The 22,623-nt window shown below is 33.8% G+C and overlaps 1 protein-coding gene across 7 annotated transcripts in view; it reads right to left on the bottom strand.

The window, feature by feature from the left end:
- Nucleotides 1–20,244, bottom strand: part of LOC128679094 (uncharacterized) — a 232,604-nt gene extending 212,360 nt beyond the window's left edge. For all 7 annotated transcript variants that reach the window (XM_053761090.1, XM_053761094.1, XM_053761086.1 and 4 more), the window contains exon 1: nt 19,942–20,244. The gene's annotated coding sequence lies outside the window, so the exon portion shown is untranslated. The remainder of the gene's footprint in view (nt 1–19,941) is intronic.
- Nucleotides 20,245–22,623: the final 2,379 nt, after the last annotated feature.

The following is a 22,623-nucleotide window of genomic DNA, read 5'->3' as shown; positions in this document are numbered from 1 at the left end:
CCTGTGGTTACATAAAAAGTCACACAGACTTTCGCAAGCAAGTCCGCTCGGCTAAATGACATAAGTCTGAACTCGTTATCAAGTTACATGCGTGTACAATCAAAAGCACAGGTTCAGCACAAATTCGCCTTTGTTACTGTTGCATAGAGTTGATAGGCAGGGTACCTTGTTGACTGTATTGTGTAACAATAATCCTGTTACAAAAACTCTGGGACGTCCGTGGTTACTGCGCACTCTGCAACAGGGCCAGTTAACGTTACCAAATTCACAGTATAAGTAACGTTATGTCCATAAAGTTAAAATTGGTAACGTTATGAGAGGTATCGATAATACATTTCATTAACATAATGTTACATAGTAGTTATTATTATTATCGATACTTTTTCAATATCAATAGGCGTTCTTGCCATTTCCCGCACCGCTGTACACTGACCAAATATAGAGAAAGGTCAGGTGTATCAACATATGCACAGTTAAATACAGTTTAAAGATAATTTCACGATAGCCAAAGACTATTTCAAAGGTATATTAACCGTTACCCAGCGTTACCTTTACTATTACTAGCAAAGTTCACCTCCATTGTCAGAGTCACCGAATTTTAACTGTACATATTCGAAGCCTCGCTGTAACGCGATATGTCTGTGTATGTTGAAGACTTTATAACATTTGATGCCGAGATATTATTGCGAGATAGTTTTAAAAGTAGGAAAACAGGAAAAAACGTTCAGAATAAAGAGCTTTATACCAATGGCAACACATGATCTAAAGAAAGGGGAAAATTATTTTATAGAATAAAAAAACTATTTCAATTATTATATTCAATTGATACAGATATAAGAAACTAATGTTCTTATATCTATGTAGCAAGACACACCTTGGTTACTTAAAAGTTCTTAAAAGAGGAATTAAATTGAATTCAAGAAAATGAGCAATTTATTAGAGGCATTAGTAAATCTAAGAATTTGATGGCAATGACGGGAAACGAAAACAAGGCAACCGTTTTTTTACCTATCCAGATGAATGATACCAAGATGAGAGTAAAACTAAGTGAAATAAACCGTGTGTATTCTCTCATTTTGCGTCGTCTCGCGAGATTGCCGCGACTGCACTGGAAATAGATTCGCTATTGATTGAATTGCCGTCTCTCGCTTGACGCAAACAACAGTTCGAACTCCTCGGAGCGTTTGGTCTCCTAGTACCTACTTCGATTATTGCTACTGGTAATATCTATCATTCATCTTGTCGAAACTCCTCAGAGTGTTTGGTCTCCTAGTATTTTTCCTAGTAATGCAACTGGTATTCTCTTTTATTTTAGGCGTTTTGAAGGTCACTTTCTCAGCCCTTAGTTGTTATCCATGATCCATGATCTGCTTAGTACCAGCTCCTTGTGTTAAAACCTGAGCTCCTTAGAGAGTTAGGTTTTCTAGTACTTATTTTTTTGTTACTGGAATTATTTCCTCTTATTTTAGGCGTTTTAGAAGTTACTTATTCAGCCATTAGTTGTCGATACCCAAGGTCTGCTTTGTACCTGCTACTGGTTTCAAAGTAAAAACATTTATTCAGAAATTTGAATGCGCGAATGGGAATTTCGATGTATAAAGTATTCCAGGTTATTGTTATTCCAGATTATATTCTACGCGTGAACCACATAACAATCTGTCCAGTAGATTTTGCGTGAAAGAGTACAATCACATAGGTACCTAAAAAAACACAATTACATATATCCCCATATGTGTTTATTAGTTTAGTAGGATTTGTAAAGTAAAGGATTTGTATAGAAGATATCTATCAAATGAAATACATAATATATTTTCGATTTTCACTTGCAAATATTTGTGCCCAACTCGAAGAGAAACTATTTCGCTGTCAGCCGACTTGCTGGCACTACATGCTCCTTTATTGAAAAGTTTTTGAACTCTGCAGGTGACATGCAAATTTAGTCTTAGTTATTTTTATATACCCAAAGGGTAAAACGAGACCCTATTACTAAGAAGACTACATTATTTGTCTGTCTGTCCGTTTGATGAAAAAACAGACACAGACGAAACCTTCAGGAATAACATAGGCTACTTTTTATTATAGTTTTACCCATGCCAAGCCTCGATTACTAAAGAAATTATATTATGGAAAGAAAGTAAAATTATGCAGAGAAGACACGAGGAAAATATTATAACTTTTGAGTGGGTGAAGGATTTAGTCTGAATTCATTGGCTGCGAGCGCCCACACATCTCTGGCACGTTTCATTATTGGAAATTAATTTCAAGCCAAGATATTTTCAGACTCGGCTATTCTTAGTATTATTTATTTGTATGCTTTAAAGGATTTGTCATGTATTCATCTTTTGGAATGAGAAAAGCCTCTCACAAAGAAAGTTTTAATTTTAACTTAATCTTTCTATTATATATGTACAATATTGATTATACATATATAATAGAAAGATTAAGTCAATAAATAACTTTCTTTAATTATTTTTATGAACATTTGCCAAAGTAATTATAGATGTAATTAGCAATTAAATTGTTTGTGCTATTTGTTTTGTGTCCAAAGGGCCAACAAAACGTTTCTGAAAGAGCTAAGATATTACAAATATCTTGCAATTCCCTGTTAGGTTCATACCTAGGTAGGTATCATAAGTAGGTACTTATGATACATGGACGAGAGGAAACAAAGATAACGGGAGGTAAAGATCAATTATAATAAGCATATTCCGGTAACTAACATGTAAATTGCAATGTTTTATAGTTTAAAAGGTTTAGGTTTAAAGATCTTTATTGAGTCATAAAGAATACAATAATTCACTTATATGAGTCTCCAAAACTAATTATAAAATACTAGCTTTTTCCCGCGGCTTCGCCCGCGTAAATTTACCACGGGAACAGTTATTTTTTTAATTAAATTAAAGATGTTCTACATCCTACTACGGACTTCAAACTACATTTCAAGAAGATTGGTTGAGCTAACAAACCGTGAAGAAGTAACAAACAAACTTACTTTCGCATTTATAATATTAGTAAGGATACGTTGAAACTAACAATGGTATATTTTTGAAAAGTGAAACTTTAAAAGTTTCCCCGCGTAATGTCATCAAAATAATATAACCACTCCATTATTCTAATAATCTCCGAACAATGAACTGACCCAAGACGAAGATGTCCGCAAGAATGAAGAGATTAACCCAATTCCGATGCAACACATATAATCCTTCGAGCGTCAAACAAACTTCCTGGAAGTGTACTATATAGCTCGCACGTTATATGTTACGACTTTTGTGTCTGTTGTTCTGGCAGAAAGACAGAAAAAACCTGCGAAGTGACACAGATACTTTTGGCTTAGCTGATTCAAAAATGAATGATATATTATAAATTACCCTGTGTATATATATGTAGAGAGGTTATTGTATTCCCACGGAATATTCAACGCGAAATATTTGTCATATTTATCTGGCGAGCCACCTGGAAAACGAGGCACGACGAAGATTTGTTGAGAACTTTATCTCAACTTTGAAATGAAGTGAAACTTTTTATAACAAGAAAGAATTCTGTGTTTAATTTAGTTAGATGTGCCTCGCTGTATCACTCAGAAATCTAGGATTGTCGTGATTTGTTATATAAATAATTTATTAACGGATCACGTACAAGTTATAATTCCAATGAACAGGGGAAAAAGTCGATAAACGAATGAGACATTTCAAAATTGGAACGTGCTGCAAACACGATTACAAAAGTCCTTGTAACATGTCACGTGACGAACCGCACCCGCAGGTTTCACAGAGAATTTCACAAACTGTGTATTAAAATCGTGGTCAAAGAGTAAGCGAAGCGATTAGAAGCGACAGCATAGTCGTATTGTTCCTAGAATAGGACAACTCCTTATCCTACCGTGGATGTCGTACGAGACGCCTAAAGCCTTAACAGTTGGCATTCCCAAATAAGTAGCAGGTACATTTAGATATATCCGTAATATCAGCAAAAATACTTTGAGTTTGTACATTAGTTTGTTTGTTATTGGTTTTATCACTTTGGTCTAGAAAAAATCCATATTGAAAAGCGGAAAATGTGAGAGGAACCGAACTATTTCATTTAGTACGGCTTTTTAAGCAAGTCTCACTGCAGTTACGAGGTTAACAAAATCGCTTTCATTCTCCACAAGCATTACCTAACTCGTAAAACAAAGTTAGCTGAAATAAAATTGTGAAAGTGGCAATGCTGGCGCGAGATAACGCTGCGGATTCACGGACGTTGGACACTGCTGACCTCCCGAATTTGGCCGGATTACCAGAGTTCAACATTAGAGCGAAGAACAACTTTTATTGCTTTCGTTACTTTGATGTTACTTTTTATTTTATTCGCTTTAGGCTGATATTAATCTTATTCGTGTGTTTGGAGTTTTGGATACCTGTTTTGTTTCTCCGATAACTTATCAATTTCTTCCATTATTTTCATTGCCATTTTTTATATTGTAGCTTATAACTAGAGGTGTCACAACGCGCGTTACCGACTTGGCTTAGAACCTTTTGCCAAAGCTCCCTGTAATTACATTACCTTTCTCACCCTTTCAAGTAAAAGTATTTCATAAAATATATTTTTCATTTCATTCGACTAATTTTTGAATAATTTTCATACTTTTTCTGTTTATCGATATAACTTAAGGTAAAAAAAATCTTACCTAACTAAAATTTACCTAAAATAAAACTTGGTACCAACAACTTTAGGATATGTGAAGTTCGAAACTCGGCTCTCAACGTGATTTGATAACTTTTTCAACATGTGTTTACAAACCTATGCCCCATATTTCTGGTCTTCGGTGTAGATTTTATTTTTAAAGATACCTAAGTACTATTTGAATTCTAATCTTTAACTATATTTATGCCAAATTTCATTAAAATCAGCCCAGCGGTTTAAGCCGTGAAAACGCAACAGACAGACTTGCGTATGAGAATAAAATAATGTTTGTACATAATTACGTTTTTACGCACGGACTATTGTATTCATTTCGATGAAGTTTGGTTTCTCTCTCATACGGGTGATCTTGGTTTCTTCCTCAGCAGTTGAGCGTCCAAGCCCGGGATCCGCTTTCCTACTTTTTCGTCTTCATTTCACACGGTCGTCGGTATAGTATTCGCATATTATCCTTGATGAAATCGACATCATTCTGATTCAATTTGGTCCAAGGGAGGAATAAAAATCAGGTAAGACAACATTACATTCTTAATACAGAAATTCCCACAGGAACGAATCCCAAGGTCGCAACTAAACTAGTTTTTTTTTTGATGAAAATTATTTTGAGATTGAATGTTACTGGCAATAAATAAAAAGATATCTTTACTGTTACCCGTAACCCTATTTATAGGGATCATTACAAAGGTCTTTAAGATTAACCTCTGATAAAACATCCGTTTCCGCTGGACGACGCTGGTCGTCATTTTATATTATAGTCTTTCTACATTTTTATATCTATAGTATATTTTAATCGTGGCTTTTAAACATCGTATAAAAAAATTTTTAATTTACTTTTTGAATAACTTTCAATTTTGCACGTACAATTATAATGTGAGTGTGGTCTGAGGGTAATTTTTAAAATGTTTAAATCTCGGATTTTTCCTTTCAATTTCATTAAATTTCATGTTCATTTAATGGTTAAATATATGTAGCTAAATGGTTTCATGTTCATTTAATATTTAAATATGTACGTGATGGCGTTAATTGTAAAATTTAAGTCAGACGCTTAATAGTTGTCTTGAATCTATTATATTTTCATAACATCGTCGTTATGAAAGTTTTAATTTGCGTCAGAGTGACACAGCCGAAGTCATTTCTAGGAGTGGTTAGTGTTGCATCAGTAAACTTTGACTTTGTCTGTAACTTTCAAGCGCAACCCACCCTAGTAATATTATACTCGTACTTACAGTAACTTACCCGACTGGAATACAAAGAAACAATGGTTTAGATACAAACAAATGACAAGCGTTTTATCCGTGCGTTTGCAATCAAAACTGAATTGAAGCAGTAAAGTGGCAACCGTCATGTTTACGACCGTTTTACGACCAGCTTACAATGTTAGCGTCGTTTTCCAAATATTACATTATAATATATAATACAGTTATTATGAAAAAATATTATATAGGTACATCTACCAAACCCGGATAAATATGTCTGACTTAACCAAATGGTTGACTCGTGATTTTGTACTTTTACAAATTGTATTTTGTGTAATAAAGTTTAAATAAATAAGGGTGAGTCGTATCTTTGACGTTAACTATAACATATGCAGGAAAACGCAAAGTACGCCATTTTGCCTTTTGCGTCAAATTTTACGGTGCAACTCACACTAAATATGTGCTAGTCCAGGTTACATTGTACCATTATAACTTTCATAGAAATCCATGAATTTTACGTTATTAACAAAAAAACATACTCACGAGGAGTGAGTGAGTGCGGTTGTCATTGTTCTCACTCACATTCGAACTTCTGCATTTACTACATATACTTATCAAAAACTTTATTTTAGTTTATTTTTATTGAATATTTTAAAGTCATTTTTATTGTGTAAAGTTGGATTCCGAGGATTTTAAAATTCACTTTTTGTTATCCACAAACATTTATACGGTTCCCACATTTATTACAGAAATAAATTGTAATAAAAATATAATAATTAATTTCCTCAATCATCTTGGATCATTATTTGTCAATATGAAATTTTCGGCACTCAATGTTTAGAATTTAGTAATACTTAGCACTAAATTAATAATATTGTAATGACTGTTCGTGTCACAATAAAGTAAAAAGTACAAAAATAGGACTATTATAAAATTGGCGTTTTGTTGAATGGTTTTTTTAGTAAAGGGATCAATGAACTACCTTTGAGATGGCAAAAGTGCATAGATAATAATGGTTCTGGTATGGTAATAATTATATTATATTCGAAAATATTCGACTTTTTGTTCCTCCTATACCAAACGCCAATTTCATATGGAAGGAACCTAATATTTATTATTATTAAGTAAGAAAATGCCACTTTGCCATTTTGAATTAGATTATGTAAATGTGACTATCCGTTTAAAATCAAAATCAAAATCAAAATCAAATCATTTATTCAGAAATTAGGCCTTCACAGGCACTTTTTCACGTCATAATCTAAATTAAATTATGTTTATCAAAGCTACAACTACTAGCATTTCGGAACGACCACTGCTGAGAAGAAATGCCGAAAGAAACTCATTCAAACAGTGTTGGTCCCTTTTACGCGCGTACGTAGTCGCGAGCCCATTATATTTCTTACCATATTGATCAAAATCTGTAATATTGCAATATTGCAATCTTATGCCAGCTCTTAAATGGTCTGTGTGCCAGCTCCACACTGCCGATGCGAATGCGTGAACATTGCGTAATAAAAAACGTAGGAAAACCAGCAATGTATACGAAATCCGGCAAAGTTTGGCGAACTGTTCGACGACGGTGTGCATGGAGCCCGTATTATGTAACAGTTCGACGCGCCAATGATTGACGCCTTTGTAAGACTTCGTCGGTCTCTAACGCGATTACCATATGTAAATTGAGAACATACATGTTAATAGTTAATTAATTAATTAGTATTTTCCGCGTTAATTTAGGAGGAGCTGAGAAATTTAAGGGTGTATTTGCTTTCAGCTCATTATTGTGGTTTTAAAAGTAAATAAATAAGGTTTCAATATGAAACTAGCAGACTAGCAGCCCGCCCCAGCTTCATTCGGATAAAGCCATGATAAAAAAGTAGCCTATGTCACTTCTAAAGGTTTCGTCTATTTCTGTGCCAAGTTTTGTCAAAATTGCCCCAGTCGTTTTTGAGTTTATTCATTAAAAACAAATCTTTTCTTTTTATATATAACTAAATGTTTCCCGGGGCTTCGCTTCCGTGGGAATTTTAAGATAAAATATAGCCAATAGCAATTTTGAATAATGTATGTTTCGTATGATTAAAGAATTTTTGAATTCGGTTCAGTAGTTTCGGAGATTATCCGCCTCAAACATACAAACTTACCAACTCACAAACGCTTACCTCTTTATAATAACAGTACAGATGGTATGGATGATGGATGGATATTATGTTAGTATGGATATAGAAAGTCATAATTAGTATTAAAAAATGACAATTGTCATCATATTGTGACACGTGGAAAATAATGATGAGTTACTGTATTGCGGTGGCCCCCCGTGTTCATTTGTCAAGTCATTGTTTGGTATCTTATTTGTAACTGCGCGATACGTCGCGCCAATCAGCCTCTTTACTGTATGTATGTTCGGTTATGCTATTCTTGTAAAGTTGTAAACTGTGTGAATGAAATAAACTGGAGTCGTTTCTAAAAGTAGTTTACACCATCTCCTGAAGGCTTCCTATATAGCATCGCTTATTCAAACGCCCTAGAAGACCCACACATCACGAGCCACACGAGCCACAAAATGAACCTCCTCACTTCTGCGTCGTGCAGCGCTCCGTCAACGGATCAACGCTTGCTTGCCACAAATGCAGTGTCAGGGTACGTCAGGATCAAACCTACCTATGTAAAACGACGGAGTCGACTCAACGTAGCACAACGGAGCAGTGATGCCGCGCTATAACTCGCTCGCCAACCTCTCAGCGCTAATCGTCTTATTCGAGTCTCACATAAAACTGTTGAAAAGGGTTTAATCAACTTAGATCTTCTTATAGGATTTTAAGATTTAACTGAATTTGATACCGAACGGTCGTGGATTGTAAATTAGCTTCAGTTATTACAATATATTGTTCTATTATTAATGATCTGTGTGTTTCTTTTGATAAAACTTGAATTCATTAATTAAGTATTATGCTGAATACCATATATTATTTGATGTTCAGAGAACTTAAGTACGTTATGTAATGAAATACTAAGGGTGCGTTGCACTAGTCAACTTTAACGCAAAGCCATTTATATACGCCATTTTATATTAACGTCAGCGGCGCTCAAGTTAAAGTCAACGACAAAGTTGACTGGTGCAACCCGCCCTTAACTAAACAAAAGCTTGGCCGTCAAAGAGGATATACGTCTCTAAGATCTGACAACTAATGATGCTGAACTCCTTCCGATGTTTAGAAAATAATCCAAGAAAGGGGACCGTTGCAGAAGAGACTGAGAAAACGCTCACAACAGAAAGAAATAAATAATGAAATAATGGTTATATTTATATAATTGATTAAATAAATAATTACATAACGGTATTATTGATTTAATAAATAATGAAATTACGGTAATAAATATATAATTGATTAAATACATAATGAAATAACGGTAATAATAAAATAATGAATTAAATAAACAGTGAACTAATAATAATGGTAATCATATTAAATACAAATTGTTTCTGCATCCTATCATCTCTTAGGTAATGCCTTGAACTTCTTTCTCCCAAATTTATTTATAAATCAAATCAAAGATATTTTTATTCATTCCTGAGATATTTTCGTCAAATACCGATAATTTTACTGAATGAAAAAGAAATTTGATCAATTGACTCTTGTAATAATATTATTGGCTCCTAATATCGAATTGCAGGCTTTTAAGTAAAGGCTTCTTGAAATCAATTTAAGGAGCATCCGTATCGGTGTAAACAAGAAATTTGAAACGGAGGAAGATTTCCTGCTCTTTACATAATTAAATTGCTACCATTATAAATTTCTTTTTAAAATGTAAATAGCAAACTATTTACATTTTAAAAAGAAATTTATAATGGTAGCAATTTAATTTGAATAAAATATTCAAATTAAATTGCTACCATTATAAATAGGTACGGAACCCTAAAAACAACAAATATTTTAAATTTTCGAAGAACGCAAGGGCTTGAATTTATATTTTTTTAGTGAAATAAAAATAATTATAATATTTGTTATTTTACAAGTCAACTTGGGGCAAAAATACATTTTTTGTTTGTATGTAGGTATGTATTGATTTTGATGAAATTTAAAAGATATGTAGGATCTGTCAATATACATTTTATATTCGTAGGGCAACGTCGCCGTTCTTCGAAAATTTACCAATAATAATTTAATTTGTATTAATTTCAATTTATTCACATCGTTACCATATAAATGTTATTATAATTTAAACGACTTTTTCAACGACATACTCAGATAAAAATTACAATAAAGTAAATAGTATCGATATACTAGTGTTACTTTTTTTGTTTTGTGAGATGACAGCATGCTCTCTCCATTTAAATTTGCTTACCCATAGTGAGACATGGATTAAGTTTTCTTTTAACACCACATTGTAAATAATGTAAACTCAATTTCTGCAAATAAATGATCTTTGTCTTTAGGCCACAAAGGTGGACCTTAATTTTAACACCTCCATTGTTTTTCAAGAGAAAAATACCTATTACAGCGACCAAGGGCTGTCCAGCATTTTTATCCGAAATGGCGTCTACATTATTCATGTTTTAAATCTCATAAACGGTTTTGTTGAGGAAATTCAGTTCATGAGATTACCACATTACGGTGTAAGTGCCGTCCGCGATATTTCTGAATTATATAGTCGCTATTATAACTTTTAAATTGTCCAATTATTCATTCGTTCCTTTTAATACTGACTGGTGATTCATTGCCCGATTTATTTTTTTTCACTATCCATAAAAGTATGGATATATAAAGAGAAAATATTTGTATTTCTGTTTGTAATGAATAAACTCAAAAACTACAACGCCGATTTATATGAAATTTTGCACCGAGATAGACGAAACCTTCAAGAGTGATATAAGCTACATTTTTATTACGGTTTTACCCAAGCGAAACCGGGGCGGGCCGTTATAGTATATTACCTATAAGTTCGTCTGTCTGTATTATTAAATCAAAGAGTTGTTGTTGGCTGGTTACAACAAGATAAAAGTTTGTGTTCAGCTGATTTTCGAATTTTTAATATGACTATATGCATATTTTATGTTGTTGTAAGATATAGGAGTTACAGGAGCCGTGGTGGCCGTGGAAACGGTGGTGGTGTAATGGTTAAGACGCCCGCCTGTGAATCGAAAGGTCTCAGGTTCGTATCCTACTCGTGCCATGTGAGTTTGTATACCAATCTGACTCATATATAGTAGTTTTCATAGACCACCACTTGCTTCCGGTGAAGGAAAACATCGTGAGAAAACCTGCACACTGGTGGACAGTTTAGTTCACTAGTGTGTATGCGACTACCTGCCACTTGATGGCGTTAAGTAGTCGTAAAAGTCATGTCAGATGCTTTTAGGCGACTTTTATAAATTCTGACACCAGTGTTAGTAATAACACACTCGATATGATGATGATGATGAGAAACCGTGTTACTCTATAGATTAACACGGCTCCGCCTAGAACTATGTGGGAGTACAAAGTAGCATTTAACTAACAAAAGTATTTATAAATAGTAGTATTTATAGTATTTGTGAAAATAGTAATAATAAACAATTTCCAAAGAGTAGAGAGAGAGAGAGAGGGCGAGTGTAGGCCCACAGTTTGAAGAGAGACACAACAAAAGATATTCCTAGCTATAAAGAATATAGCCCCACTTATTAGGATCTATCTTTCAGTGCGCCATACGAAAAACCATATTTTATTTAACAAAACAAATCCCTTATACAATTTCATTTTATATCAATCAACGAGCAATAAAAGAACATTTGTCAACATGTCCCATGACATGGCCCCTGGCGGATTCCTCTCGCATAAACAAAGTGTACAACCGACGTTAAAAGATAACCACACATGCTGGAGTACAAAAAATATTGTTTGACAAATAGGGTTCACATATTTTAATTCTACCGATTTATTTATTTATTTAGCTAAATATAACGGTACACAATATGTATCCTTTTAAAATATTTAGTAAGAAAAAATAGCACTTACAAAAATTTCTTAGAGAAACACAATATTATCATCCTAAACACGTTGACTCACATTCGTCAATCTCACAAAACTGCAAACAATTCCTGACAAGCGTCTTCCATCCATCCACGAACACATCACACTCAGGTTCCTGGTTCAGGAATGCGTTGAGATCCGCTAGCATGCGGCACAGCGGAGACTGTGCATGGGATACAGTAAGTGTATGTGATGTTGCGACAGTTTTCGTGGTTGACATTTGCGTTGTAATAGGCTTCTATTAGGTACATACAACAGACATAACTCATTATGAAGTTCAGTGACATCGATATGATATCGATGACAATGGGTCTTTTTCCACGTATCGCTCTCTCTTTCTCTCACTTATTCGCGCTTATTTCCGGTAATATAGGCGGCTGGGTCGCCCCGAAACCCACGTTAAAAATGCGTAAAAGATGACTTTAAAGTTTTAAGAATCCACTTACGCATATGATCCTCTTGACTCAAAAATACTCCAAATCAAGCAAAAAATATTTCATTTACATACATACATATGTACTTTAAAATAAGACATAAATTACTAGTCTTATCATTTGGTTTACTATAAAAGCTTCTGAAGAAAAATTAATCTGTAAATAAGTAGGAATTAATTCAAAACCTTTTACTTATTATTTTGAATACTTTTAAATAAGGTCATATTATAACTATGAGAGAAAACTGCTAATAACGAAATAGGAGGACTGTACTCAAGAAGTATTGAAAGCCGGATTGTCAACTTGCATTTGCATTGTTCACTCACAACGCTTGTTTGAAGTTTGTTCACTTGCATTGTTATAAGACCTTTCCTTTAAGCTTTACACGTTAATCAACAAGCTTAAGTAGAAACACAAATGTAACAAATAAATATGATTTAACAAGACTTTGTAAGGATTTTACGTTTTAGTGCGTTGGTGAATACGCCCTTAGATTTTCTGGGTTTAATATACGGTCAGGTCAAAATAGAAAGTGGTATTTATAAATATCAATACTAATAATATAAAGAGAGATTTGTATTTTTGTTTGTAATGGTTAAAACTCAAAAATTACTGGCCGATTTCGATGAAATTTTGGCACAAAGATAGATGAAACCTTCTAGAGTGATAAAGGCAACTTTTTATTATGGCTTTACCCGAACGAAGCCAGGACAGACCTCTTGTTTATTTATATAACAACAAATGATTGGTCAATGCGCTAAATTAAAAAAAATAAACATAAATATAGCTTCACTAACTTATCTCGCTATTTAACTAACTAACTTATCGCACTATTTAAGCATTTTCACAGCGAAATTTATATAAGAGACTTGATTTTATTAGTATTTTTCTGTTTATTCATGATATACGCTAAATATAGTATCGCTGAGTTAGTGAAACTTAATTCGATAGCTCAATAGTGTAATTTGAAGTCACTTCCCACATTATAGTTCACATGTGTTTTAAATAAATAAATACAAATATACAAATAAAATACTTTTATTTTTTATTTCGTTTTTTTTATCATTGTTGTGCACATATCATTCAGTGTTCGTTTCGCTTTTCAGAGTTTAACGTTTAATGCACGGTAAATGTCTTCGGAGTTATCCACACTTCACTTCACCTTTCCATCCAGTACGAAATAGATAATATCCAATCGCATATTTATTCCAATCTGCATAAATTCTCTTTGTGCCACGTTAAATTCAAATACAATGTATTATACGCCTTTAATAGCCCTGTAATGATTTCCCATGTAAGGATATCCACTCCGGCACCACAATTGAGCGAATTTCGAGCCTACGGCATCATAAATGGATATATTCTGGAAACTTCCAAATGTTTCGACGTTCTAGATATGGCCATACCTTGGGGAGCAAATGGTGTACCCCACCTGGGCTTTAGATCCCGGGGGCGCCGCGGTATTCCATGTGACCGTTTATCCGTTGATCACGTTAGCTACGAGACTCATTCAATCAAATTGTGCTTCAATAGAGGCGTCAAGATATAGCCCGCGCAGTGGTGCTCTTTGAATGACCTTTTTAAATCACCTTTCATTTCATCTATATTAATCATTGCATTACGTTAAGTGACCTAATTTTGCTTATAACAACAGTCATGTTTTGTACCTTATCAGATTTGCTTTGATTTAACGTAGTCTTGGAGTTTCACAACTCTTGACTCTGTCTAAGCCGTAAGACATAATACTATACTCATAGTATTAAAAGCGTGTAATTTTGCGACTTTTATTTCGTACAATAAAGTTTAAATACATAAATAAAAATAAAATACATGTATTCGACACGGGGGCGCCGGGGTATAGCTCGCACACGGGATGGGACAGTCTAGGGCCACCACGCGACGTTCAACGCATAATTGGTTGGAATGCAATTACTCGTGAGCCTTTATGGAGCGGCAATAAAAGCGTAACAACGTAATGTTTACGAGAAACCTACAAGATTTCCCGACGCTTTCAACCAGCTCTGTTGAAGCGATTAACTTAGATAAATTAATAGAGCCATTTACTTAATGGAAATGAGTTTGTGCCGTGTTCTACAACTTGATTAAGTAAACTCTTTGCAACTAAGTTGACAGGGAAATCATAGCAACAACGATCGAACATTATTATAAGATAGAAAACACGTCAGTTAGCAAACTCCAGGAAGTGTTTGTTGATTGAGTGTCAAAATAAAAAGACACGGATTTGACATTTCGTAGAAGTTTCAACAACCAGTGTAAACTTTTATTAAGCTTACGCGGCTTGATCCGCTGTAGACAAAAGCTTTGTTATTCCTAAAAGTCTAGTCTAACTCTGTGCCAAATTTAATCAAAATCGTTACAGTAGTTTTTCAGTTAATAAAAAAGGGCCGTGTTACACATTTTAAACACACGTATCATAACTTTCGTCATATATGAGAAAGTGTGATTGTTTGTCGCCACGATGTTATGAAGTACTAAGGAGTGGGCGTGAGTATGACGGCAAATAGACTCTTGTGGAGAGAAAACACATATTGAGCCGACCTCAAATGATGGTAAGAAAGATGATTATGTATCAAAACTTTCGTATTTAAATTAAGTAATGTACGGGCTTACTCAAACATAACGAAAATATCGTCATGAACCTTAATGAGTAAGGTAATTGGTAAAAAAATTAATGTATCTAATACTATTGTCATACTATCTCTATCCTTGTACCAAACAATACAATAGATTCGCGTGAATTGACATTAAGTTACATAACTCGCACATATGTAATTAGCATATAATAGTTGGGTATAAGTTATACTTCTGCACAGTCATTTTGAGTAAAGCTAGAGAATTCCGATTATTTCCCTTCATTTGCTCGCTCTGGGCTGTAAATTGCCAATTATATAAGTCTTAGTGTATTATGTTATGAAGCTTTTCGCAGAAGCAATAAATTATTCCAATAATATTGTAAAAAACACGTTATTTGTAAGACACGCTTGTTATGGTATACTGGAACAATATGGATTTCTTCAAAAAGGGCAATAAAAGATTAATTCAGGGCAAGTAACGCGCGTGTAACACCTCTGGTGTTGCAGGCGTCCATAGGCTGCGGTGACCACTTTCCATCATGTGGGCCGCATGCCTGTTTGCTTGATCAGGAGTATAAAAATAGACTTTGTTATCTTTCGAACTTTTGACGTCAACAACTGCATATCAAGATTCCTTGCTGTAATCTCTCTCTGTCTCATTTGACTCTCAAAAATGCTCAACTCTAAACAACTGTTTACATTAAAAGAATTTGTTTAAGTGGGGATAGAATGGTCATTCGATCGTTTGGTGTACACGCATCCTATTATATATAGTGTATACTATTTGTGCGTAGTGCAACTTTGCTATTACATCTCATCATCGAGTCGACTCGCAGTGAGACGCAGCTAACCAATCGCAGTGCACCATTGTGAGGCAACAACAACCATACCGCTTTGTGATTGGTTCGCTCCGTGTCACTTCGAATCAATTCGATAGTGAGAAGTGAAATGGAAACCCACACTTCGTAAGGGGACTGAACACCGAGCCTTGGTGAACACCGAAAGGGACTCCGAAAGATTTGGTGTCGTCAACAGCAAACCTAACTATGGAAACGAAATTACTATATCTGTTGCGAATAATATGAATATCCGCCCGAGTACCTATATCAAATAAACAGATCTTTGCCCAGCAGTGGGACACATCAATAGGCTGAAAATAGTTTAAAAATAATCGTCATAATCTGCTGTGTATATGACATAGTAAGTTTTATGTTTGTTAAATAAATTCTCAGAATGAGTCAATTTATTAAAAATTTTGTAATTATAAAGTTTATTTGATAAACAGTTCAATTATCCACCCATATTATGAAAGAGCGGGGTCTCCTGGCACTTGACAACCTGCCTCCCACAACACATGTGTTTACTGTTTTATTAACCCAATAAACTTTTTTTAAAGGGTGACTTCATAACTTCCATATTGTATTGCGAAAAGTTCAGCGTATATAAATAATTTATTTCAAATGATTGCAAAAGACATTTGTCCCTCGCAAACGGTGATAGTCGCAAAACCTTTTCGATGCGGAGGCTCTCATAAAGGGACTACCCTTTTTGTGTTCCACCTTTCCACGATACATCTGTATAATCGACATAAAATGATTGAAAATATTTATTTAAGTCGAACTAAGCCCCCGGGCTTCATGAGTGTTTCGTTATATTGGTAAGTATCCTAAATACTTATATGAATTAAATAAATAAGCAAATGTTAGTTACATATTTTATATGATAATTTTAGATATTGCACAAATTAATCGATAAGCGCAATGGCACCAGTCGACTTTGACGTTAACGTTAACCTGCGCGTCATTTAGACACAAAGGCTCGTGCAATTGACCGTGAGTTATGTTGAAAGTTGACCTTTAACATTTACATATTAGACAGTATGTGGACAGTATCTACCGCTTCCTCGAGATGAAACTTCATACCCGTGAAATATTACCCAAGGTACGAACGAAGCAAATTGGCAGAGTACACGAGAGAATTATTTGAAGCGATTCGAACTTTTCCAAAAGGGTGTGTTTTACGGATCAATAAATATATTAACGTGTGATCGAACGATTGAACATACAAGTGTAATATTTTTCACGTGATTTGTTCGTTTGTTTTTCAAAAGGGATTATTCGGCCTTGCTTTTGATATTTATCGTATATCATTATATCGTGGAATTAGTAGATACTGCGTCCGTAGTACCTACTAACTCCATGCTTTATATAGGTATATAATAAAATGTATTAAACAATTCTACAACTTATAAATGCGAAATTTGTGTTCGTTTGTTTAATAACGTAACATCCCCTAGACGGTGATCGATTAAAAATCCGACAAAACTACTTGCTTTTATGAATTATAATATTATAATTAGTATAACTTTAAATAATTAAATGATACACGTTATATCAAATCGATTGCCTTACAAAATAACTTATAAATTAAAAATATCTAAATACATATTTATCTCATAACCTTCTTCTTACATCTTCATTGCTTTATGTTTATCCAAATGCCATTATCGGCCACATTTACGCAATATTTAATTACATTGCTGGTTTTACGTTGAGTTTAAGATCTAAAGCTTGAAACAAAATATATAGCTTCATCTCGCCACAATCATGCGTTTAGTAGTGAAAAAAAATAATTAGCAGTAATTAAGAGCTGGCAACGCACGTGTGATAATGCTGATGTTGCAGGTGTCTGTACAGGCTACGGTGACCACTTCCCATCAAGCAGCATCAAGGGCATAATGCCTATACAGGGTTACTGGTATCTAACGCATAACCTACCAAAGGCGCATAAGGTACATAGAGACTAAAATCATTTGTTCTACGACTTTTTTCTAAACTAAACAAAAAAAAATCATATTTTTAATTTTAATTTCGTTTCTATAAAACCTTAACTCTATGTTCGATTCCGCTACATAACGCTACTGTACAGTCTCGTGTTGCTCGGCTATTACATAGAGTTAAGATGTGTAGAATCGCAAATTAGATTGTATTTTTTTTATATATAAAAAATAAACAACAAATCAAAAGTCGTAGATTAAAAGTTGGTTGTTTTGTGAGTTTATAAAGTTTTGTTTGAGCCGGGTCTCTGAAACTACCGAAGCGATTTAAAAAATTCTTTCGCCATTAGATAGGTACATAATCCAAGATTGCTATAGGCTATATTTTATTTCAAAATTCCCACGGGAGCGAAGCCCCGGGAAACATCTAGTACTATATAAGTATTTTTTTATATTATATATCATATATTTTTAGTTATATTAGTATCAAGTGTTAATTACTTAATGATGTTTATATCTGGGGGCGCCTCTATGAAATTTTGTATTCAGCTCAAATACAACATAATATCTAAGCAACCGAGATCATCACCTGCCATCCGCGCCCACAATCCCCTGAGGCACTATGACATAAATAACGTGACACGATCAGTATCGATTCCCTGCTACTATGACGATATACCTTCACTTAAATATCTTCGTGTTATTTACGATGTACCTCTTTACACAGCGATTCGACAGGATATTGCATCAAGTGGGCTTGGGTGCATATATATAATTAGCACCGTATTGCAAGGAATGGGCAAAGAACTCGAAATAATGGAAACTATTAAAATCAAAAAACTTGAATATCTAGGCCACATAATGCCAAACAACAAATATGAGCTCCATCGATATCACACAAGGCAAGATCCAAGGTAGGACGAGGCCTGGACGAAGAAGAATTTCGTGGCCGAGAAACCTACGCTAATGGTATACAACAAAAGTACACGATCTTTGTTCCGAGCTGACGTTTCAAAGACGTGACTTTTATCTATGCCGAATAAAACAGGCTTTTTTTGTCCCAGGTTAAGTTTTAAAAATGTTCCATTCTTATGTTGTAAAGTTAATTTAGATATAGAGATGTCAATTAAGTTATTCGTGAAAGTATATTACTATAAACTTTATAGACAAAGGCACAATGGCCAAAAAGCCCCATATGAAATAACTTCATTCCTCTTTGCTCTTGTTACAGCTGACAGGTAAAGCTGGCAAGGTTTTCTATTCCTTAGTCGCCTCGTACGACATCTATAAAGGTTAGTTAATTAGTACTAGCGGGCCGTCCCGGCTTCGCCCGGGTAAAAACATATAATAGATTATACACCTAAGCCTTCCTCAGGAATAAAAATATATTGTTTTAAAACCGCATGAAAATCCGTGCGGAAGTTTTTTGAGTTTATCGCGAACAGACAAACAGACAGATGCTGCAGGGAACTTTGTATGATAATATGTATGGAAAGCCGTATCTAGTATGGTAATTATATGGTCTTCTATCGATAGTTATCGAAATAAAAATATTAATAAGAATACTATATTACTAATAAAAATACTTTACATTCAAGTTGGTAGAAGCTCTAGGGAAATCAAACGTATAATTTATGGTCTCTTTCTATAGTAATAAAGTCACTTTGAACACAGAATAATAAATCTTATCATAATAAATTAATGAGGTGTGTCTGTAAGGAATGGTCTTTCTATCATGGCCGTATAACATGACTAAGGAGTGCTTGAGAAGAAAAAGGTCTTCAGTATCTAGGTGTAACAAAATAGTCTGACGGATAGTCGGTCACGGAAGTAATTAATATGACTGTGGCAACCCTGGATTTTGGTGGTCAGGAGGTGGCAGGTTTGAATAAATCATGGAATTAGTAGGTACTTACTGTACGAAGTATTTACTAAATACATGGAATAAATATAAAAGTATGTTTGTAGATTTTATAATACTTAAATTGAAATTATTATTTTATTTCACATAGGTAAGAAACATTTTAGTTTTAAAATCCTTATTTAATATAATAATATCTCGTTGTTAGGCGCAATCATAGACTAGCAAATGAGTATTTTGCATATTTTGTTTGTATAATTAAAATCTGTTTGGTGTAAATTTAAATTCCTGCACATTATTATAATCGTTATAAGAAAATATCTCCAAAAGATATTCGCAATAAAAAATATGTCAGTAAAATAATGATAACTTTGACTAGACCCAAAACTTACCTCATATTTCATTTCGATGACCCTTATGACTACTGACTTAAGTCCCTTACAAATCGTACTGTCACACACATTTACACAATTAACAATCTTTTCCAAAAGTTACACAGCCTAATTTACACACAAATTAATACTTTTATTTCCATACAGAGTTATGATACCAACTTACGAACAAATTAGGCATAGAATACGTCACCTAAGAGTTATATTTTTTAAATTTTAATCTGCCGTTTGTGATTCCAAATTTGAATTTTCCGATGGCGGGAGAAGGGCGCGGGCCCGCGCGCTCGCCTCCGCTTGTGCCAAACATTTTATCACACTGAATCGGGAAATCTGCCGTTAGGGACGTCCTGCACGTCGACTTTTATTGTTCGTAATAATTTTATTATCAGCGAACATAAAAATGCGCCCTTCTTAAACATGTTGTAAATAAATACTCGTCAAGTCGTAAAGTTTAAGGCTGTGTTTAGAAGCTCACATTTATTACCTTAAAATATTTCTATTAAGAATTGTTTTTTCAATTTTTCAAAAGGTATCTCTAGGTAGAGAACGAGTTGACGAGAATGCTATACTATACATTTCTGATTAGTTTTTTGTATATATTTAAACGTAGTGTATTTACTAGTAGTATTACGACTACCTAAATTTAATTGACATATTATATTAAGCTATAATAATTTAACAATACTAAAATAAATATATAATGCGTATAAACAGTTCTTCAAAATAAGTTACATTCATTCTTAAGTATTTTTCCAAAACTATAGTATTTTAAATTTACACAGAAACTAGTAGAGACTCAGTAGTTTATTAAAATACCAAAATTGTCCTATTATCATCCGTTCATATTTTTCTTACATCATCTTTGGATCATTATCGATATAATACTATCGACATGTCCCACCCCTACGCATCTCGAGCAGCCGTCACGCACGGTCCGCGCGGCGAGGCAACAACATTGGTCGCCTCTGCGCATGCGTACTTCATGTTTTTCGTTCGAAACTTGAATTCTTTCTACATCTGTGGACCCTATAAATCTTTGGGGCACCATTTGCGTAGTTCGTCACCAAATTTGTAAACGAAAACAAGCTTCGCCTTTGTTTTATAAATGACGCTCCAAATGAGAAAATAGTTATAACTATTTTTAAAGAATAAGTTTTCTTTAGAAAAATCTACCGCAGTTCACGTAAAATATTTCGATAAAAGTTAAAATAGTTACTTACTTCAAATATATTTTCGTAACTATAAGTTTAATTATATTTAGGACTTAATACCGACTTTTAATAATGTGTTTGATTTTCAAATATATAAGTTATATGATAAAATATATAGGTATCTAATTTTCTGCGCTTACTAATATTATTTTTATTTACATAGGTAAATTAAGTCATGCTTAACTAAATTTGTATCAAATAATATAGACAAATAAACAGTGTGATACATAATCTATATATTGTAGAGATTTCGCATTTCGTAGCAATTCAAAGCTACGACGCTACTAAACAAGTTTTGTTACGTTTACAAACATTTTGTTTTATTCTATGAAATTATATTTAACATATATTCGAATAGTCAAATTTAATAATAATACTTAGTTTTAATTTTACGGCTATGATTTTATGATACAATTTATAATGTACAAAATATCTCCAATGTCTACTTATATAAATAAACTTGTATCAGTTTACGCTGCGTAAAATTAACTGTAAGATTTCGTAGCTTATCAGTTACAAATATCGTAGCATAGTTTGTAGCAAGCTACGAATCTGCAAGTGTCGTAGCTCGAGCCGATGAAGTCTACGTCGATGCTACGACGCTACAAAAATCCATTTAATTTCTCGTAGCGAGATAGTCTACGCAGGTTCATCTCGACACGCTAAGTCGACTCTCTGCAACCATTTGTTAGATTAGATTTTCCCGGACAAGTGTTGTGCCACGGCCACAACATTATCGCTGTCCAACATTGAATCTTCCCGAGTGCAGGAGGCAAGACAGTAGGTGCCATAGTTTGAGACGCACTCATATAAGTTGCAGATTCCCATCTGCAAGTATGAAAGTCTATGAAACCATATCTGGTTAGACCGTCCTTGCGCTAGCCCACCCCAAATTCAAAATTCTTTAATCAACTTAGGATTATACTTACTTATTGACGTCGAAAATTACTTAAAGCTGAGTCTACTGCCGACTTCCAAAACACAGATGAAGAAGAAGCGGGGTCACAATTTGCAGAAAAGGCTGCGGTTCACAAATTTAAGTCTTATATATATCCGATATATAATATAACTTCAGTATATAATAAAGTTAGAAAATAATACGAAAAGTTATTAGAATTGTTGTCACTTATTAAAGCAGATCTGTAGATTCTTGAGAACTCTTTATAGTACCATTTACAGAAGGAACATGTTATAACTTGATATTCAAACATAAATGAACGCAAATCGTGTAAGCAATTTCTTCCAAAATCCAACCTTTGAGTTGTAAGAATTGAACCAAGATGAGAACAGTAAATAGATATATAAAACCATTTATTCTTATCACAAAATACTCCCAAAACAATAAGTACAAAAAGCATCATATATTTTAACTAATAACACCTTACTATGAAAACAATGTTATAATTAGTTAACGATCATTCATCACAGCCCATTACGATAACAAAGCAATTGTACTTAACAACCCTTAACT

This window comes from Plodia interpunctella, chromosome 21 (assembly GCF_027563975.2).
Source record: "Plodia interpunctella isolate USDA-ARS_2022_Savannah chromosome 21, ilPloInte3.2, whole genome shotgun sequence".
Lineage (NCBI taxonomy): Eukaryota > Metazoa > Arthropoda > Insecta > Lepidoptera > Pyralidae > Plodia > Plodia interpunctella.
The sequence above is the reverse complement of the archived record's forward strand: the minus strand, read 5'-3'. Positions and strand labels throughout refer to the sequence as shown.